This window comes from Sus scrofa, chromosome 5 (assembly GCF_054392235.1).
Source record: "Sus scrofa isolate SSC_HxYL_T2T_F1_AM1 chromosome 5, Sscrofa_HxYL_maternal_Yorkshire_Landrace_v2.0, whole genome shotgun sequence".
Lineage (NCBI taxonomy): Eukaryota > Metazoa > Chordata > Mammalia > Artiodactyla > Suidae > Sus > Sus scrofa.
The window spans coordinates 99,462,360-99,480,160 of record NC_139387.1 but is presented as its reverse complement, the minus strand read 5'-3'; the positions used below and the strand labels follow the sequence as shown (position 1 = coordinate 99,480,160).

At 35.4% G+C, this 17,801-nt stretch overlaps 1 long non-coding RNA gene across 1 annotated transcript in view; it reads left to right on the top strand.

Annotated features, from left to right (window-relative positions):
- The window catches only part of LOC146403585 (uncharacterized), a 276,598-nt gene extending 272,816 nt beyond the window's left edge, over window positions 1-3,782 (top strand). Inside the window, exons 4-5 of the long non-coding RNA XR_014804490.1 lie at window positions 160-231; window positions 483-3,782. This is a non-coding gene — a long non-coding RNA (uncharacterized LOC146403585). The remainder of the gene's footprint in view (window positions 1-159; window positions 232-482) is intronic.
- The last annotated feature ends 14,019 nt before the right edge of the window (window positions 3,783-17,801 follow it).

The following is a 17,801-nucleotide window of genomic DNA, read 5'->3' as shown; positions in this document are numbered from 1 at the left end:
CAAAATTTAAAAAATTATAATGTTCCACATAATGCCCTATTTATAAAGTTCTGGTTTCATAAAATACAATAAAATCAAAGCTAAGAGAAAAAATCTCCTGGATACTGGGTTTGGTAGGCCGTATCAGCACTCTTTAACTAAGTCTTATTCTTTCTCCAGAAGGAATGCTGAAAGCCACAGCATCACATCTAATGATGAAGAAGAAAAGCTGAAAAAGTTTACTTCTTATAAGTAAGTAAAACTTTTCATATTAATATAAACACTTAGAACCTAATCGTTTCCTGGGCTCACTGGCTCTTTACATCGTGGTTAAACCGCATTTCCATGAAGGCCCAAATGTATGATAATGTAGAGTCTTTCCCATGCAGAGCGCAGGTGTGTCTCCAGCGCGTGTCCAGTTGCTTCTGAGAGCTCCCCAGGGGATCCCATCACATGTGCTCAGCACCATGTCACATACCTCATTCTCCTTTGAACTCTTTCAGTCGACATGCCCTTGCCTCTGGTCACAATGAGAACACCGTCATGTAGACACCGCTGTTACCTGTTGTGGACACTTTGGACTAATAAGAAGTATTGGAACTCTCTTTTATTATTCAAAATCAAGCATGGAAAGAGTTTTATTTTCTTTTCTGGTCCAACTAACTCCAGACTCATCATCCAACAATATTTTACTAAAGCTTCAGAGAAAGAGAAAGAGAAGGCAAGCACTCAGAAAGATTCCCCATTGGTCTGCGGGCATATGTTCAAAAGTTTTTTTTTGTTTTTGTTTTTGTTTTTTTTTGTCTTTTTGCCATTTCTTGGGCCATTCCTGCAGCATATGGAGGTTCCCAGGCTAGGGGTCAAATTGGAGCAGTAGCCACCAGGCCTACTCCAGAGCCACAGCAACGTGGGATCCAAGCCACATCTGCAACCCACACCACAGCTCACGGCAATGCCAGATCCCCAACCCACTGAGCAAGGCCAGGGATCGAACCCGCAACCTCATGGTTCTTAGTCAGATTCGCCAACCACTGAGCCACAATGGGAACTCCTGTTCAAAAGTTTTAAGCTCATTCTCAGCGTCATCTAGAAAATGATACTCTGCTAAGTCTCACCTCTGCTCCTGTGTACTTGGGACCAGCTCTTTTACTACTGAGGATACGCCACAGGTATTTTGTCTTTTACCTCCAGCCTCAACGGACACATGACCCAGAAATGAGAAAATGTCTCTCTTTTTCTAAAGCACAACATCCATGATTTACCTTAGTTCAAGGTACATAATGTCTTAGAATAATAATGAGTTATACTCATTACCATGCAGAGAAGTCACATGGTCCATGGGAGTGAAGTTTAGTATCAGGAGATAACAAGATGTTGTTAATGTTTCAGTGGCTCAACAATGTCAAGGACATCATTTCTGTGACTTTTTTGGAGTGACTTGTCATGGTGGCTAAACAGTTCTCTCAGTTACATACCTACATTTAAATCAGGAAGATGTAGGAAGGTCTTCTAAATGGGGACCTCTGTTTCTTTCTATTGGAAAACAAACAAATCCCCAGGAGACCTACCCAGTTCACTTCTGCTTATGTCGTGTTGTCCCAAACAGCATCATATGGCCACTCCTAGTTGTAATAAATAGGAAATCACAGTCAAGAGAAACAGTTGCTGTGAGTGAGTACCGAGTAAGACAAAGTATGTGAAGAAGACAACAACACGCATAGAACTTGAGTAGTCCCATCCAGTGCAGCTTGGATTCTGCCACATCCAGAATTCTGATCTTGTTTAGTATCCTTCCATCAGGATGAGGTAAGGATTATGTCTAACATCCTTGCTACAGCCTTCATGTTCCCTCTACAATCAAAGCAACCACTTAAACAAGAGCTCACACACCTACACACACAACCCTGCAGAAGTTAAAGCATAATTTTCAGGCAAAGTCAAGTCTAAATATATGCTTTTTTAAAAACACATTTTTTAAACAAAGGGAATATAATCTACAGAGATATAACTCTGACCACAAAAAGAATTGTTTCTTTTTTTTATGTTGCCAAGAATGGATTAGTTCCTTAGTGGCACAATTTCGCAAACACTGCCATTTCAAAAGAATGCTTGCAGCTTTTAAACTAAAAGACAATTAAGATGATTTTAACACAAGAAAACAGCCTTCACCAGACTTGAATTCATATCTCTGCTTCTTTTGGCAACAAAACTTTTCATATGAGCTAGCATAATTCTTTATTATTTGTTTTGTTTCTGTCCATTATGATTTTAAAGACTGATACTGAATCTCAGGGAGAAAATCAAGTTGTATTATGAACTAAAATTCATATTTATCTGCTTTTTAAAGCTAAAACAGAAGACTTAATAAGCTTGGGATCTTGAAGCATGCTCTTTTAATCCTAGCTTCCTAACCACCATGGAATACATTTTCCTCTCTCCCAGACTGAGGAAAATTTCAGAACAAGATTTTAAGCACAGCATGATAAGATCTTTCAAAGCGAGCCTAACACCCCATACTTAGAATAGCATTTGTAGATCTACCTTCACCTAAGGAGCAGATGGGAAGGGAAAGCATATGTTGAGAGAAGTGATCAGATAAAACAAACAGAGGTGAGAGAGTAAATTTGCAGATAAATAAGGAAATAAGCGAGAGAAGAGGAGTGGAGATGCAAGCAGGGCTGGGGTTGGTTGCAGGACAACAGTTTCCTTTCTTTTGGAGAAATGAGATGTAAGACCTCCTAGGACTGTACAAAGGATTGAGGACAAGCAGTCCCCAAACACTCAGCCATGACGAGGGTCTATGATGATGCAACAATTCCCAAGGCTATGGAAAGATGGCTGTATGCTGAACAGCACTGAGTGACTGAAAATTGCTAAACAAGGTAAAACATTTCTGTTTAAGGGACCTATGGGAGGTAACAGGAAATTTTGAAAGTAGCAGAGAGTAAGTGGGAGATAAGCAAAGAGGAACGTGAGAGAAGAGAAAGCATGGGTAGCAGCCTCCCTTACACCCAGGAAATGTTTGCCTGGTTGAAGAGAGAGCCATATGAAAGAAGTGAGATTGGAAGAAATGGGAATCAAGCCAGGATTAAACCATATTGCTGATAAGGGCTCACTGTGATGGCGTTACCTGGCAAAGTCATTACTGCCACACATTTGTTCATCTCCATGGTGGTTATAGGGAATCGACTGATAAGCATCCTCACATTAACACTCTGGCTATATGTGTTTATCGGGCCTGATAATGAAACAGTCTGTTATATAGAAAACTACAGAGGAAATGATCTTTGTAGCTTCAGTAGTGAGAAAAGTTTTCAAACAGCAAGAGGTACTTCAGGTAAATTTGATCACATCAAAAGATTTAAGGGAAAGGGCATTTAATACAGAAAAGTGTGTAATGCTGTGGGGCTGTAGACTCTACCACAGTCGGCGTGGAGGGTCTGCTGAGGATATGTGGGAAATAAAGACAGAAAGGAGTGGGATAATGGACAGGAAAGAGTCACATGATGCTCAGTTGGGTAATCTGAAACAGACTACCACAATTAAATTGTCAAGGCTTATGATAAACTTAAGTCTGAACAGGTAAATACATTCTCTGTTGAGCTTTCTGGTATACAGTTTTGTTTTATTTTCTTTGGAATGTTTTTGTATTATTTTTAACCTATAAATATAATACTACTACAGTATGTTTTAGGTGTGTAATCCAGTGAAGAAATAACATGATTATTACTCTCCTCAAATAATTTGCATTGCCCCTTTCACCATAAGTAAATTATTATACAGTAATAAATATTTCTTTTTTTTTTTGTCTTTTGTCTTTTTTGTTGTTGTTGTTGTTATTGTTGCTATTTATAAATATTTCTTTATAAGAAAACAAAACAAGGAGAATAGGAGCAATAATCAAAAAAATTTTTTTCAGAAGAAAGCAATCCCAAAATAATAAGGGAAAAAAAAAAAGGAAAAGACCCTGGTTTTGGAAACTAAAAGCCTTAACTTGTTTCTAATATAAATAAATAAAAGGAATATCTGTCTTGAAACATATCTGAAAATTTTAAATGTCAAAGTAAGGAAAGAATTCTGAATATATCCAACCAAGAAAAATAAATTACCTGCAAAGAACTAAAATCAGGTTAGTAAGAGATTATGCAAAACAATAAATTTCATAAGACAGGGAAACAACGTATGTGGAACTCTAAGGGGGAAAATATTTTAACCCAGTAATTCTCTAGCTACATAGTGATCTTTTCTGAAAAATTAAAAGTTGGGATTAGGCAAATTGTGGAAGAAAAGGCCTGGTAGTGAATGTGGAAATGTATTAATTAGGAAATGGTCAATTGCAAAAGCATATACTACATGTAAGAAACTGCTGATATTGACAAACCCAAATGTGAACCTTAATTTACTAATTCAATAGAAATATAATGATATTTACCATATGTTGGATTATTATTAAATGTTATAATTATTATTATGTATTACAACAAGGTTGAGCCAGGGATATTTGATTTACTAATACATAATTCCTAAATTATTATATCTTTATTTTATGGTTTTAATTTTCTTGCCTCCATTTTAACAAAGTCAATAATCACCTTCTTATTATCAAGATTTTCACATAATTGGTGTTCCATTGATAATAATATCCAAATTAATCTTTCTTGATTTTGTAATTATTTGATAATTTTTGAAAATTAATTTAAATTTAGAGAAACTTTGGACTGCTAAAGTAAAGGCAACTAAAATTATGAACAAAATTATCAAATAAAACTTGGAAATGAACCATGATTTTTACATATTATTTTTACATATTGTTTTTAAACATTAAAATGAGCTTGCATAAAGTAAATTATTTTTCTCAGAGCATATTACAAAAATGTTAATTTTATCACATAAACTATTATCATTTACATAACAATTTTACCACCTTGTAAAGCAACACTGAGATCTAAAAACCAATGTAACGTATAGGTATCATGTTTCATGCATGTTGCATCTGGAACAACATATATTCTCTTTTAAGAGTAATATGAACTGTTTAGTATTGTAAAATATTCCACAGACATCAATGTGCAACTATTGAGAGCATCACATTAATTCTTGAGTACCCTTAGAATTGTAAATCAGAAGAGAAAGAATCAAGAATAGTTGACACCATTGTAAAATGGCACTTCATTTTATTAAAAAAATGCATTCATGTAATCTGAGAGGAAGAATTTTGAGTTAGTTAATCTGATTAATTATGAGTTCATTAAACATTCTCTACCCAAAGATTTTCATCACGCAAATTTTCTTTATATCCCAGAGCAGAGTCTATTACTGATGAAAGAAAAAAAATGACCTACACATCTTCACAGTCCTGGGATGCATCTGTCTTTTCCCCAAGGATGGAGAGCAAGAGATACGGAGAAACATGTCTCTGTGTCCTGAACTATGTTAGTTGTGACAGTATATGAGTGCTAGTGTCTCCCACTAGGATATAAGCTCTGTGCAAGGACACTTATTTTGTTCACTGCTATTAGTATCATCCATTGAGCCAGGCAAAAGAGGCCTTTGCTTTGTGCTCTGTACATTAATGTATGTCTACTGCTTAAAACAAGTATGACATGTAGCTGATACTCTGAATATTTATGAAGTGAATAACAAATAGAGAACCAACAGTAAAAGTTACCTTAATTCTCTCTGAGAACTCCAAGCAGTTACAATAGAATGTCACAGGAGGTAGATGGACAAGGCAGAGTCCTTTAAGTGCCATTATTGTGATATAAATAATTCTTTAATCATTGAAGACACATCCTTTTTACTCTCTTGAAAGGCATATGCTTGGTTACAGTGGAGCCTGGGAAGAATGGGGCTGGATCAATGATCACCAGTCATAAAGGAAAATAAGAGAAGCACCCCTTCCATTGAAAGTGAGACTCTAGATTGGGAAAAACCATCAAGTACACTTACAATGTAATCAGTACGATTTACAGTTTACTATTATATGAACTCGTTTGAGATTTTATAGCCATTCATCTATAAATCTGTTGCTTCCTCTATCCCATTCCTACTTAAATACCTCTCAAAAATCTTTTATTTTAAAATGTAAAGTATTCAAGCCTCCCATCTTCCCTCACCTCCCCGGGACAAAAGAGAATGTTCCTTTTTCAATTGTTTAGAGCCGATATGACACATAGCAACATGAATGACAATTGATCCAGGTCATATTTTATCTCCCAATATTGGCCTGAAATGGTATGTTTTCATATTTCTACAATTGCAATCCTTTTTCAGCATATAAATATTTGATAGACATTTATCAAATTGGGTTAGAAGACAACCATAGTCTTGGAATTCTTGAGGCTCAGTGGGTTGAGAACCTGACATAGTGTCCATGAGGATGCAGGTTTGCTCTGTGGCCTCCCTCAGGTGGTTAAGCATCCAGGGTTGTCACAAGCTGCTGCATAGGTTGCAGATGAGGCTGAGATCCATTATTGCTATGGCTGTGGCATAGGCCTCAGCTGCAGCTCTGCATCAGCCCCTAGCCTGAGAACTTCCATATGCCACAGATGCAGCCATTAAAAAAAAAAAAAAGAAGAAGAAGAAAAAGAAGAAGACCTTTATCGTGTAATTCCAATATTTTCCAGAGGTTTTCTGGTTAAAGGTACATCAGAACAAGTGTCATGATTCCGGTAACTTGAATATCCAAGAGCTAGGTAATTTTTATAATGTAGAGGGAATTTATATTGGTTGTAATGATGAACCATAAAATCTGGTGGGGGCGGGGGTCATTGAGGATTCTGTGTAATTCTTGCTTTTCATAAGAGTAAAGAAAAGTCTCCTCCAAGGATTCTGACCCTGTGATCAATGGCCTTCTCATCCTACTTGGTCAAGTTATGTGTATAAATTACCACCAAAGCCTTCAATTTTTATTTTTTTTATTATTATTATTTTTTAGGGTTGCACCTGAGGCATATGGAGGTTTCCAGGCTAGGGGTCTAATCGGAGCTACAACTGCTGGCCTACACCACAGCCACAGCAACGCTGGATCCTTAACCGGCTGAGCAAGGTCAGGGATAGAACCCACCACCTCATGGTTCCTAGTCGGATTCATTTCTGCTGCACCACCACGGGAACTCCAAGGCCTTCAATTTTTACATTAGCTATTTTATAGTTTGATGCAATTTGAACTTCTTTTCAGACTCTGATTATACACTCTAACTTAAATTAATTAAAATTAGTGTCTTCCGATGTCTTCCTTCAATTTTGCAACCATAGAACTTATAATCACTTTGGTACGATCAAGACATTCTAAATTCACTGGAAGGGCTATGGTATTGAATTATAGGATATCTTCAAAATCCATCAAAATTCAATAGTTTTTATTTTTATTTATATTTTAATTTCCATGATGCCTAGTTAAAGGAGATTAAAAAACAAAAGGCACATTGCAAAATAGTCTGAAAGATTCAAAATAACCTATTGTTAATTATGTTAAAAATACCAAGCATTTGTCAGCATCTCGTTAGCATCTTATGGAAAGGAGAACAAGCTCTATTTGAGATAAAAGACTTAAAAATCAGATATGTGTTTTTTGTACCTTTTAAAACAACAAATATGGGTCCTAATTAAAATCCTGTTCTTACAATCTTTAAATAGAAGCAATTCTCAAGTGAGGTAATGCTCCCTACCAATAAACTCTTCTGGTTATGTCTTAGAAAAGACTGATTTCACAATAAGGCCTTAAATTAATACACCTCAGAATTTTGGATCTGTTAGACAACTATGATGTGGAGTCAATTTATTTAATACACACATAAATCTCTTTTTATACTCATTCATTTTTTAGACTTCTTTCAATCTCTCTTCAGAAGTGGAACTCACAGAGCTGGAACTAATGTGTAGGAAAAAGTAAATATGCTAGAAACAATTTCTCTATGGAAATCTTCAGTAAATAGTGGTATTCAAAGTGATGAAACAAGGAGAGGGAATAAAAAGGAAATCCCCTCTATCTGAGGATAACAATGACCCATGTGATCAAAACTAAAAAGAGGGCACTGCCACTAAATCTATTTATTGCTTTAGAAAATAAGACCACAATTTTCTATTCGGTTCAAATACACAGAATTTAACGTAGCATTTTTTCCGTCTTTTGACAGAATAACTTATGAATATCTTCTCAATTTTCAGTCATATAGACATCCTGACTTTATATCCTCTGGCTCTGCTGAGTATGTCTAGTTCAGGATTCAACCAGAGAGGCGGCTGTCTTTATGCTGAAACTCCTATGCCGGCTGCTTTGTACCCAGCATTGATATCCACTTTCAGGTGACTATTGCTACTCTGTTCTCTGCCCTCTGGTTTCTCCCGTCAGAAAGACAGCAGAATTTCTTTGCAACATCAGTCGCCTTCCCCTACAACCATAACTTGTCTTCAGGTCAAAGCTTATAAAACATGGGACTTAGCAGATATCAACTCCTTCCAAATATCAGTTTCCCCTCAAGATAGTCTTTCGTTCATTTGCTGAAATTGTCTATTTTATTGTTTTGCTGTCCTTTTTTTTTTTTTTTTTTTTTTTTTGGCTGTTCCCATAGCACACAGAACTTCCTGGGCCAGGGATCAAACCTGTGCCACAGCAGCAACCCCAAGCCACTGCAGTGACAACACTGGATCCTTAATCCACTGAGCCACATGGGAACTCCAAAGTGTCTATTTTAAAGGCTTTTATTATTAGACAACTTGGTAATATAAAAGAAAATGTATACTATGTATATTATAGCCGCACCTGCGGCATTGTGGAAGTTCTCAGGCTAGGGGTTGTATCAGAGCTACAGCTGGGGGCCAATGCCCCAGCCACAGAAACGCCAGATCCAAGCCTTGACTGTGACCTACACCACAGCTCAGGGCAATGTTGGATCCTTAACCCACTGAATGAGACCAGGGATCAAACCCCTGTCCTCATGGATGATTGTCAGGTTCATTTCAACTGAGCCAAAATAGGAACTCCGCCAACTTTTAATTAAACATGGGAATTAGTATTTAGAAAGATAAAAGATATGTCATGATTTCATCACTGCAGTATTTTTAGTATTGATTAATTGGAAACAAAATCTTTTACAGAATTGGTAGAATAATATTACCCACACTTAAAACTGAAAACTATGCAGCCATAAAGTTTTGACAACATATCTATATTTCTTGATGTTATAAAAATCCATGATATAGTGCTAAGCAAAAAGGAAAAAGTTAATAAATACTGGGTATTGTGTAATTCCAACTGTGTAAAAGTCTATATATAATTATAAATATTTCAATGCTCTGAGAGAAGAAGAATTGTTTTTTTAGGTGAAGAATTTTAAGTGTTAACAGTGGACATATTTTATTGGCAGAATATCAAGTGTTATTTTTTTCTCTAAACTGTATTTGTTATATCCTCTACAAATACAGTACAGGTCATATCAATTTTTTCTCTTCTTACCTTTTAAATTCAGTTCCCATTTCTGAGTATCCCCCTTTCTAGGTCTACCTATTCGAATCTCATCCTTTGAAGCCCACCTCAAATAATACTTCCTCTAAGAAATTTGCCTTATTTTAAAGGACCACTATAAAAACATGTGTTTTTATGCCTCACGTCTTAGCTTTGACCATCACTTCTTCTAAGCCTTTTGAGAACCTAGATGAAATATTACTTATCTTTTCTTTCCCTATAGATCTAAGAATCAGTTATATGACAGACAAATCTGTCTTATAGGATTAGGTGAAATACTACTAGATTAAAAGCAGTAGATTAGATTAATTGGATTAAAATATCATCATGATTTTACTTTGATAAAATAAGCACAAAGAAATTAGGAATTTCCATCGTGGCTCAGTGGTTAACGAGTCCGACTAGGAAGCATGAGGTTGCGCGTTCGATCCCTGGCCTTGCTCAGTGGGTTAAAGATCTGGCATTGCCATGAGCTGTGGTGCAGGTTGCAGACGTGGGTCAGATCCTGTGATGCTGTGGCTCTGGTGTAGGCCGGCGGCTATAGCTCTGATTAGACCTCTAGCCTGGGAACCTCCATGTACCGTGGGAACAGCCCTAGAAAAGGCAAAAAGACAAAAAAAAAAAAAGAAAAAAAGAAATTAAATACTTTTCTCAATGTCAAAAATCTATTTGAGGGAGTTCCCTTGTGGTGCAGTGGGTTAAGGATCTGGCTTGTCACTGCAATGGCTTGGGTTGCTGCTGTGAAATGCGTTGGCTTCCTGGCCTGGAAACTTCCACAAGCTGTGGACAGGGCCAAAAAAAAAAAAGAAAATCTAATCAAAAGACCGCTAGCATTGATCTTAGATCATGATAAGCCATAAAGAGCAACAAAAATAATCTTGACAATATTTAAAACTCACAGGTACTTAATTTGTAAAAGCATGGTTAGATAAAGCTTGAATATGTCTGGTTAATTTCATGAAGATACTTGTGAAATTAATGAACAGATATACAATTTGATCATTAGTGCAGTTAAAATGGTTGTTTGGGAAACTCCAAATATAATAGTCACTATTAGTAACTTAGAAAATATGGGGAGGAATGAAGCTTATTATTATATCAAATATCATCATTTCCCTACCCACACTGTGTCATTTAAACATTTTAAAACCAAGATTGAAGCCACCTAGAGATGACTTTTTTCACTTTAAAAAGAAATAAGACATCTCATTGCCAGAGAATAACTATTTCAAGTTAAAGATGGTTCATTTATGTTGTCAGTTTGAGGTTGCACTTGACAGTGATAGAGTCTAACTTTATACGCTGTAATTCTAAGTTGGGGTTCCTGGTTGCAAAGGTAGAAACTAAAACTGATTAGATTCCATATAAAAATATTTATAATTTAGTGGCTCACAGATTTAACAAAAATAGCTGTATATCGAGCTAAGAAAACAGCCTTGGAGGAAAATGACCCCAGATTGCCAAGAACATAGACTTACTACCCCAGAAGAATGTCATTGCTAGTTAGACTGTTTTGCTGGTTTCACTCCCATCAGATACTTTTATCTTTGTGTCCAGAATCTCAGTTCTGCCACCACCATCACTGCTTGACCAAATGTATATTTTGCCACATATAAATTTATTTAAGGAATAAACCTTAAACTTTCCTTGTTTTTGTGACTTCTGCTTTAGATCTGAAGTTTGGGGTGGAGCAGTTAACTGATAAAACCTGCATAATACGTTTATTTTTATTTATTTATTTATTTTATTGCTCAAAGAATTTTATTACATTTATAAATGTACAAGGATCATCACAACCAAATTTTATAGCATGTCCATCCCAAACCCCCAGCCCATCCCCCCACCTCCAATTTGGAAACCATAAGTTTTTCAAAGTCTGTGAGTCAGTATCTGTTCTGCAAAGAAGTTCATTGTGTCCTTTTTTTAGATTCCACATGTAAGTGATAGCATTTGATGCCGGTATCTCACTGTCTGACTGACTTCACTTAGCAGGATAATTTCTAGGTCCATCCATGTTGCTGCAAACGCCATTATTTCTTTCATTTTAATGGCTGAGTAACATTCCATTGTGTATACGTACCACATGTTCTTGATCTACTCCTCTGTGGATGGACATTTAGGTTGTTTCCATGTCTTGGCTATTGTATAGAGTGCTGCAATGAATATTGGAGTACATGTGATTTTTCGAGTCATGGATTTCTCTGGATAGATGCCCAGGAGTGGGATTGCTGGATCAAATGGCAGTTCCATTCTGAGTCTTCTGAGGAATCTCCATACTGTTTTCCACAGTGGTCACACCAATTTACAATCCTACCGACAGTGTAATAGGGTTCCTTTTTCTCTACACCCTCTCTAGCACTTACTGTTTGTAGACGTTTTGATGATGGCCATTCTGGCTGGTGTAAGGTGGTACCTCACAGTGGTTTTGATTTGCATTTCTCTAATAATGAGTGATGTTGAACATCTTTTCATGTGTTTTTTTGGCCGTCTGTATGTCTTCTTTGGAGAATTGTCTGTTTAGATCTTCTGCCCATTTTTGATGGGATTGTTTGTTTTTTTGGTATTGAGCAGTAGGAGGTGTTTATAAATCTGGAGATTAACCCCTTGTCAGTTGCTTCATTTGAAAATATTTTTGGAGTTCCTGTTGTGGCGCAGTGGTTAATGAATCCAACTAGGAACCATGAGGTTGTGGGTTCAATCTCTGGCCTTGCTCAGTGGGTTAAGGATCCGGTGTTGTCATGAGCTGTGGTGTAGGTCACAGATGCATCTCGGACCCTGCGTTGCTGTGGCTCTGGCATAGGCCAGTGGCTACAGTTCCGATTAGACCCCTAGCCTGTGAACCTCCATATGCCATGGGAAGCGGCCCTAGAAAAGGCAGAAAGGCCAAAAAAAAAAAAAAAAAAAAAAGAAGAAGAAGAAAAAAAAAAAAGAAAATATTTCTCCCATTGTGTGGGTTATCTTTTTGTTTTGTTTAGGGTTTCCTTTGCTGTGCAGAAACTTTTAAGTTTAATTAAGTCACATTTGTTTATTTTTGTTTTTATTGTCATTTTTCTAAAAGAGGTGGATCTGAGAATACATTGCTGTGGTTTATGTCAGAATGTTTGACCTATATTTTCCTCTAAGAGTTTTATAGTATTTGGTCTTATATTTAGGTCTTTAATCCATTTTGAGGTTATCTTTGTGTATGGTGTTAGAAAGTGTTCTAATTTCATTCTTTTTCATGTGGCTGTCCAGTTTTCCCAACAACACTTATTGAAGGGGCTGTCTGTATATTATGTTTATTATACCTCATGCCAGAGATTGTGGAGAACCAGCATCATTTTCTAATAAAGATTCAAAAGAATACAGATTCATGTTTCAACCAAGAGGCCTTCAATCAAAAAATGTGTCACAATAACTTCTCATTTTCAAATGAATATTATGCTTAAATATTTCAAGTCACAAATATCTTTATTTTTCAGCACATATATTTATCATTAAGCCCCCTAAAATAAATTTGTTTTGAAAAATTAAAGATAAGATTTTTTTTCCTATTTAAATTTATTTGTAAATTATTTATCATGAAATGTTACATGAAAGACTAAGGTTGCACTATTTAAAAACATATCTAAAATAACACATTAAAATATCATATTCAGCAAAATATTAAGTGGCTTTCTCCAAGCCGTAAAACTAGACATTATATATTCGTCTGCACATTTAAATTTTCCAATTTATATGTATATATATATATATATACACACATACATATATGTACATATATGCTATATACCTACATTATTTTAATAAAACTAAAATGATTTTTATTTCATTAAAAGAAGTATTGAGAATAAATGAGATAAATCTGGTCAAGGTACTTCCTTACCATTTCTACAAAAAATAACTTCATGCAGCATTAGGGAAAAAAGTTATTATTTTTTTTTTTTTTGTCTTTTTTGTCTTTTTTTTGTTGTTGTTGTTGTTGCTATTTCTTGGGCCGCTCCCGCGGCATATGGAGGTTCCCAGGCTAGGGGTCCAATCGGAGCTGTAGCCACCGGCCTACGCCAGAGCCACAGCAACTCGGGATCCGAGCCGCGTCTGCAACCTACACCACAGCTCACGGCAACGCCGGATCGTTAACCCACTGAGCAAGGGCAGGGACCGAACCCGCAACCTCATGGTTCCTAGTCGGATTCGTTAACCACTGCGCCACGACGGGAACTCCAGTTATTTTTAAAAAATAATTTCTTAATTAGCAGAAGTATATAGGTAAAGGAGATAAAATATTAGGAGGCAGAAAAACTGCTTTAAAGAAAGCATGAGATTATCCTATTTTATGAGAAGTCAAATGGTTTTGTTGTGAGCCTCACCGGAATTCCAGAAGGCAAATGGTTTGTAATAACAATTCTTGTTAGCTGACAGCTTTAAGTCTATGTATTCAGAGTCCTTAATTCAGGAAAACACTGTTTTTAATGAAAATTAAACCATATTTTACCCATATCTTATTAAAAACTAACACTCGAAGGAAATATTTCTCTCCACACTAGTTTTTCTGTCCCAGAAGAAATCCTCTCCTATGTACTTAATTTGCAGTCCAAACCAAAATACAAAATTATAGATGTCACCAAATAAACCCACCAAGTTTGGTCTTTGTTTGTATACCTGCTTATATTATAAACTAAAACACATGGTAAGAAGCAAAGTAGAAACCTTTCAATTTCATATATTCGGTCCTATAAGTTAGTTATTAAAAAAACAATAAGAAATCAAAGCAGAAAAAAATCACATCATAAACTTAAATTATTACATATTTATTCTCCAAAATTTTGAGTTATTGCCAGGGTAGTATGAATGGAAATGAACATTATGAATCTTCTGACATAAGCTCCACATCAGGTTTTTTTGGTTTTGTTTTTAATATAAACCCAACCAAATGCATTCTGTATAATTTCCAGTTTAGATTTTCCTAAAGAGAAGCAAGAATATAAAGAGACTTAAGAAAAAAGCTGAGTCTAGAATGCTTCCAGATTTTAACAATTTTTTCCATGTCTTTTATGTACTTCACCTAGACCAAACTCAATACCAGCATCTTTTAGAAGTCTAACTTCATCGAGTCTAAAGCATTGAACTTATTTCATATTTAAAAAAAACAAGTTCTATGCATAGGTCTTTTCAGGGCTCTTTATTCATTATTATTGCTCTGTGTATCCATCTTTTCCCTAGTTATGTACTGTCTTAAATTACCATAGTTTTATAATATCTGGCAGAACAAGTGCTTCCACTTGGCTCATCTTCTTTTAGAACATCTTGACTTCTTTGCCTTTTGCATTTTATATAAATTTTAGAATTAAATCATTATTTTTTTCCCAAACTACTGGGATTTTGATTGGGATTACATTGCATAGGTATGAGTAGAATTGACATATTTAAAAGTTAATATTTTAAGTTTTCCAAACATAAATATGATATATTCCTCTATTTTTTCAGTCTTTGATTTTTCTTAATAACACCTTAAAGACTTTGTATTGAAGTATTTCTCATACTGGTTTATTCCTAGAAATTTCATTTTCTGTTGCTGGTATATAGAAATGGAATTGTTTATAGTTTGTTTTCATTTTGATCATTGCCCTAACTAAAATACACTATAGATCTTAGAGTTTCCATCACAGTTCAGTGGTTAATGAACTAAACTAGTATCCATGAGGATGTGGGTTTGATCCCTGGCCTTGTTCCATGGGTTAAGGATCCAGTATTGCTGTGAGCTGTGGTTTGGTCACAGACTTGGCTTGGATCCCGTGTTGCTGTGATGTAGGCTGGCAGCTACAGCTTCAATTCAACCTGGGAACTTCCATATGCTGCAGGTATGGCCCTAAAAAGACCAAAAAATAAAAATAAAAAATAAAATAAAATACTATATATCTTTATGGATTTATTAAATAGGCAATAATGGTAACTGCAAATTAGAAATAATAAGAGCTTTTTCTTACTTTTCAATTTTTTTGCATTTTATTTTTTCCTTGACTTGTTTCCCTGAGACTTTTTAGTATAAAGTTGAAGACAAGTATTGATATCATGCATTTTTGTCTTTTCATCTCAAAGTGAAAGCTCTCAACATTTTACCATGAGAATGATATTTGATATAGAATTTTTGTTAATGTTATTTATCAAATTAAGTTTCTTTTCTTACTGATACTTTTTATCATAAAATGAATGTCAAATAAATGTTTTTTTCTGTAACTCTTTAAATGATCTTATGATTATATCTACTTTATTCTCTTACCAGTTAATTATATTGGTTGATGTTTGACTATTATAGTCATCTTGAATTTTTTAAAATAAATCTAGTGTGATCATAACTTATCTTTTTTTTATATTGGTGCATTTAAGTTGATAATATTTTTAGAATGTTTTGTAGCCATGTTTTTAGCTCAAGTCAAGGTGAATAGAAAGAGATTATTTTACAGAAACTCTCAGAAAGAAAATCAAAAAGACATTGGATAATCCATCTGTCTGCACATTCTGTGGCAACTTAAAGGTAACAAGCAGAGCCGGAACATAGATTCTTCTGGACCATGTTTCTCTGGTTCTCATGTCTTTAAGTTGCATGGTGAAGGTTGGCAGCCGTCTTTTGGTCATAGAAGTACGGCATGGAGAATCTTGACCTCCATCCCAGCGGGCCCTCACTGGTTGGCTGAGCACCAGCCCTTACCCAGGAAATATATTACAGCTGCGTCCAAACCTTAAATTTGTACCTATAAGGTATGGCAGAACCCTGGCCTATTATCTAATTCTGCCATCTCATCTTTCATTTCTGGAAGAGGACCCACCTATCTTATGGACATGCACTAATTTGTTCTTTGGAAACAAAAAGACAGTTATCTACCAGACAGCACTTTCCATCCGCATTCGATTACCTTTAGGATTGAACCATCATAATTTTTAGATTATTTGCATTCATTCTATAGGAAAATCTCTTTGAGATTTATATCAATATGCTTTTTATTATTATATCAAGCTTGTGCTCTACTTGAATCAATTTTTCTTTCTTTTTTTTTTAATTTTTTTTTTTTAAAAATATTTCTAGGGCTATACCCATGGCATATGGAGGTTGAATCGGAGCTGTAGCCACTGGCCTGCACCACAGCCACAGCAACCCGGATATGAGCCACATCTGTGACCTACACCACAGCTCAGGGCAATACCCGATCCTTAACCCACTGAGTGGGGCCAGGGATCAAAACTTCATCCTCATGGATGCCAGTCAGATTTGTTTCCGGTGAGCCATAATTCATTCAAAGGAATTCCTTAAATGATTTTTTCTATGTAAAAAATAAATATTATAAAAAGAATTATCTTTGGTCCACTCATTGAAACTAAAAATATATACCACATGGACAAACTGTTAGCAAATGAATAGGAAAGATCCACTAAATTTGTATGAACAGATTACAGATGATTAATATATTACATAAAGAACAAGGTTTGTTTTATTATACAAAGAAGATGATGGTGAAATTTATATAAAACAGAATAATGGTGAAAATAGATGCTCAGATGTCCCTATGTGCTTTGAAAGAATGGACAGATGAATTTTAGCCTAAGAAAGGTACTCATTAGTCCTTTAAAATTCAGTTACATGAGCTTTTATGTGTTGGCAGAATTATTAAATTAGCATCGGTGCTTTTGTAAAGAAATGTCAGATGTTAACATTGGTCCAACAAGATGTTGTGGGGTAAAAATGTTCAGAGTACACTGTCTACACCTCTGTGTGTGGAATTCCGAAACAGTTTTTTATGGAACAGATTATTCTCTCACATACTATTCTCACAGTCACAAAAATTTATCTTCTCTGGGTGAAATGATCCCATAGTATCACTGCATATTTATTGCCTTTTACACTTATTTTAATCTTCATCAACAAACATTTTTTGATTGCCTTGAATAGATTTTTGAATTAGAGAACTTTTAACATCCTTTCTGATGCTGATAGCAGAGGATTTAACAATCTCCACGGTGGGAGACTTCCAGAGAACACTATATGTAATTCCCTGATAACAATTATCATTAACTTGTTATGTCTTTCACCCTGAGGTAACCTGTTTTACAATTCACTAAGCATTCTCTCTCTGAGTTACCCCCTGCCCTAAGAATGATATATCCTAGCTTTGTAGAACTAAGCAGTACAAATGTAACTTGCTTTTGCCAAAAGATGTGGGAAGGACTTTTGTGTCTGATTTTGAGGAGAAGCTTTAAAGCTGGTATATGATTTTTTTGCTATGTTTCTTTTGCTTCTGCATATGATCATATAGTCTGTTTTGTCAGCTTGGGTCCTGGAATGCAGATCATGAGGCAGAGTCTAGCTAACTGTCACTTGATG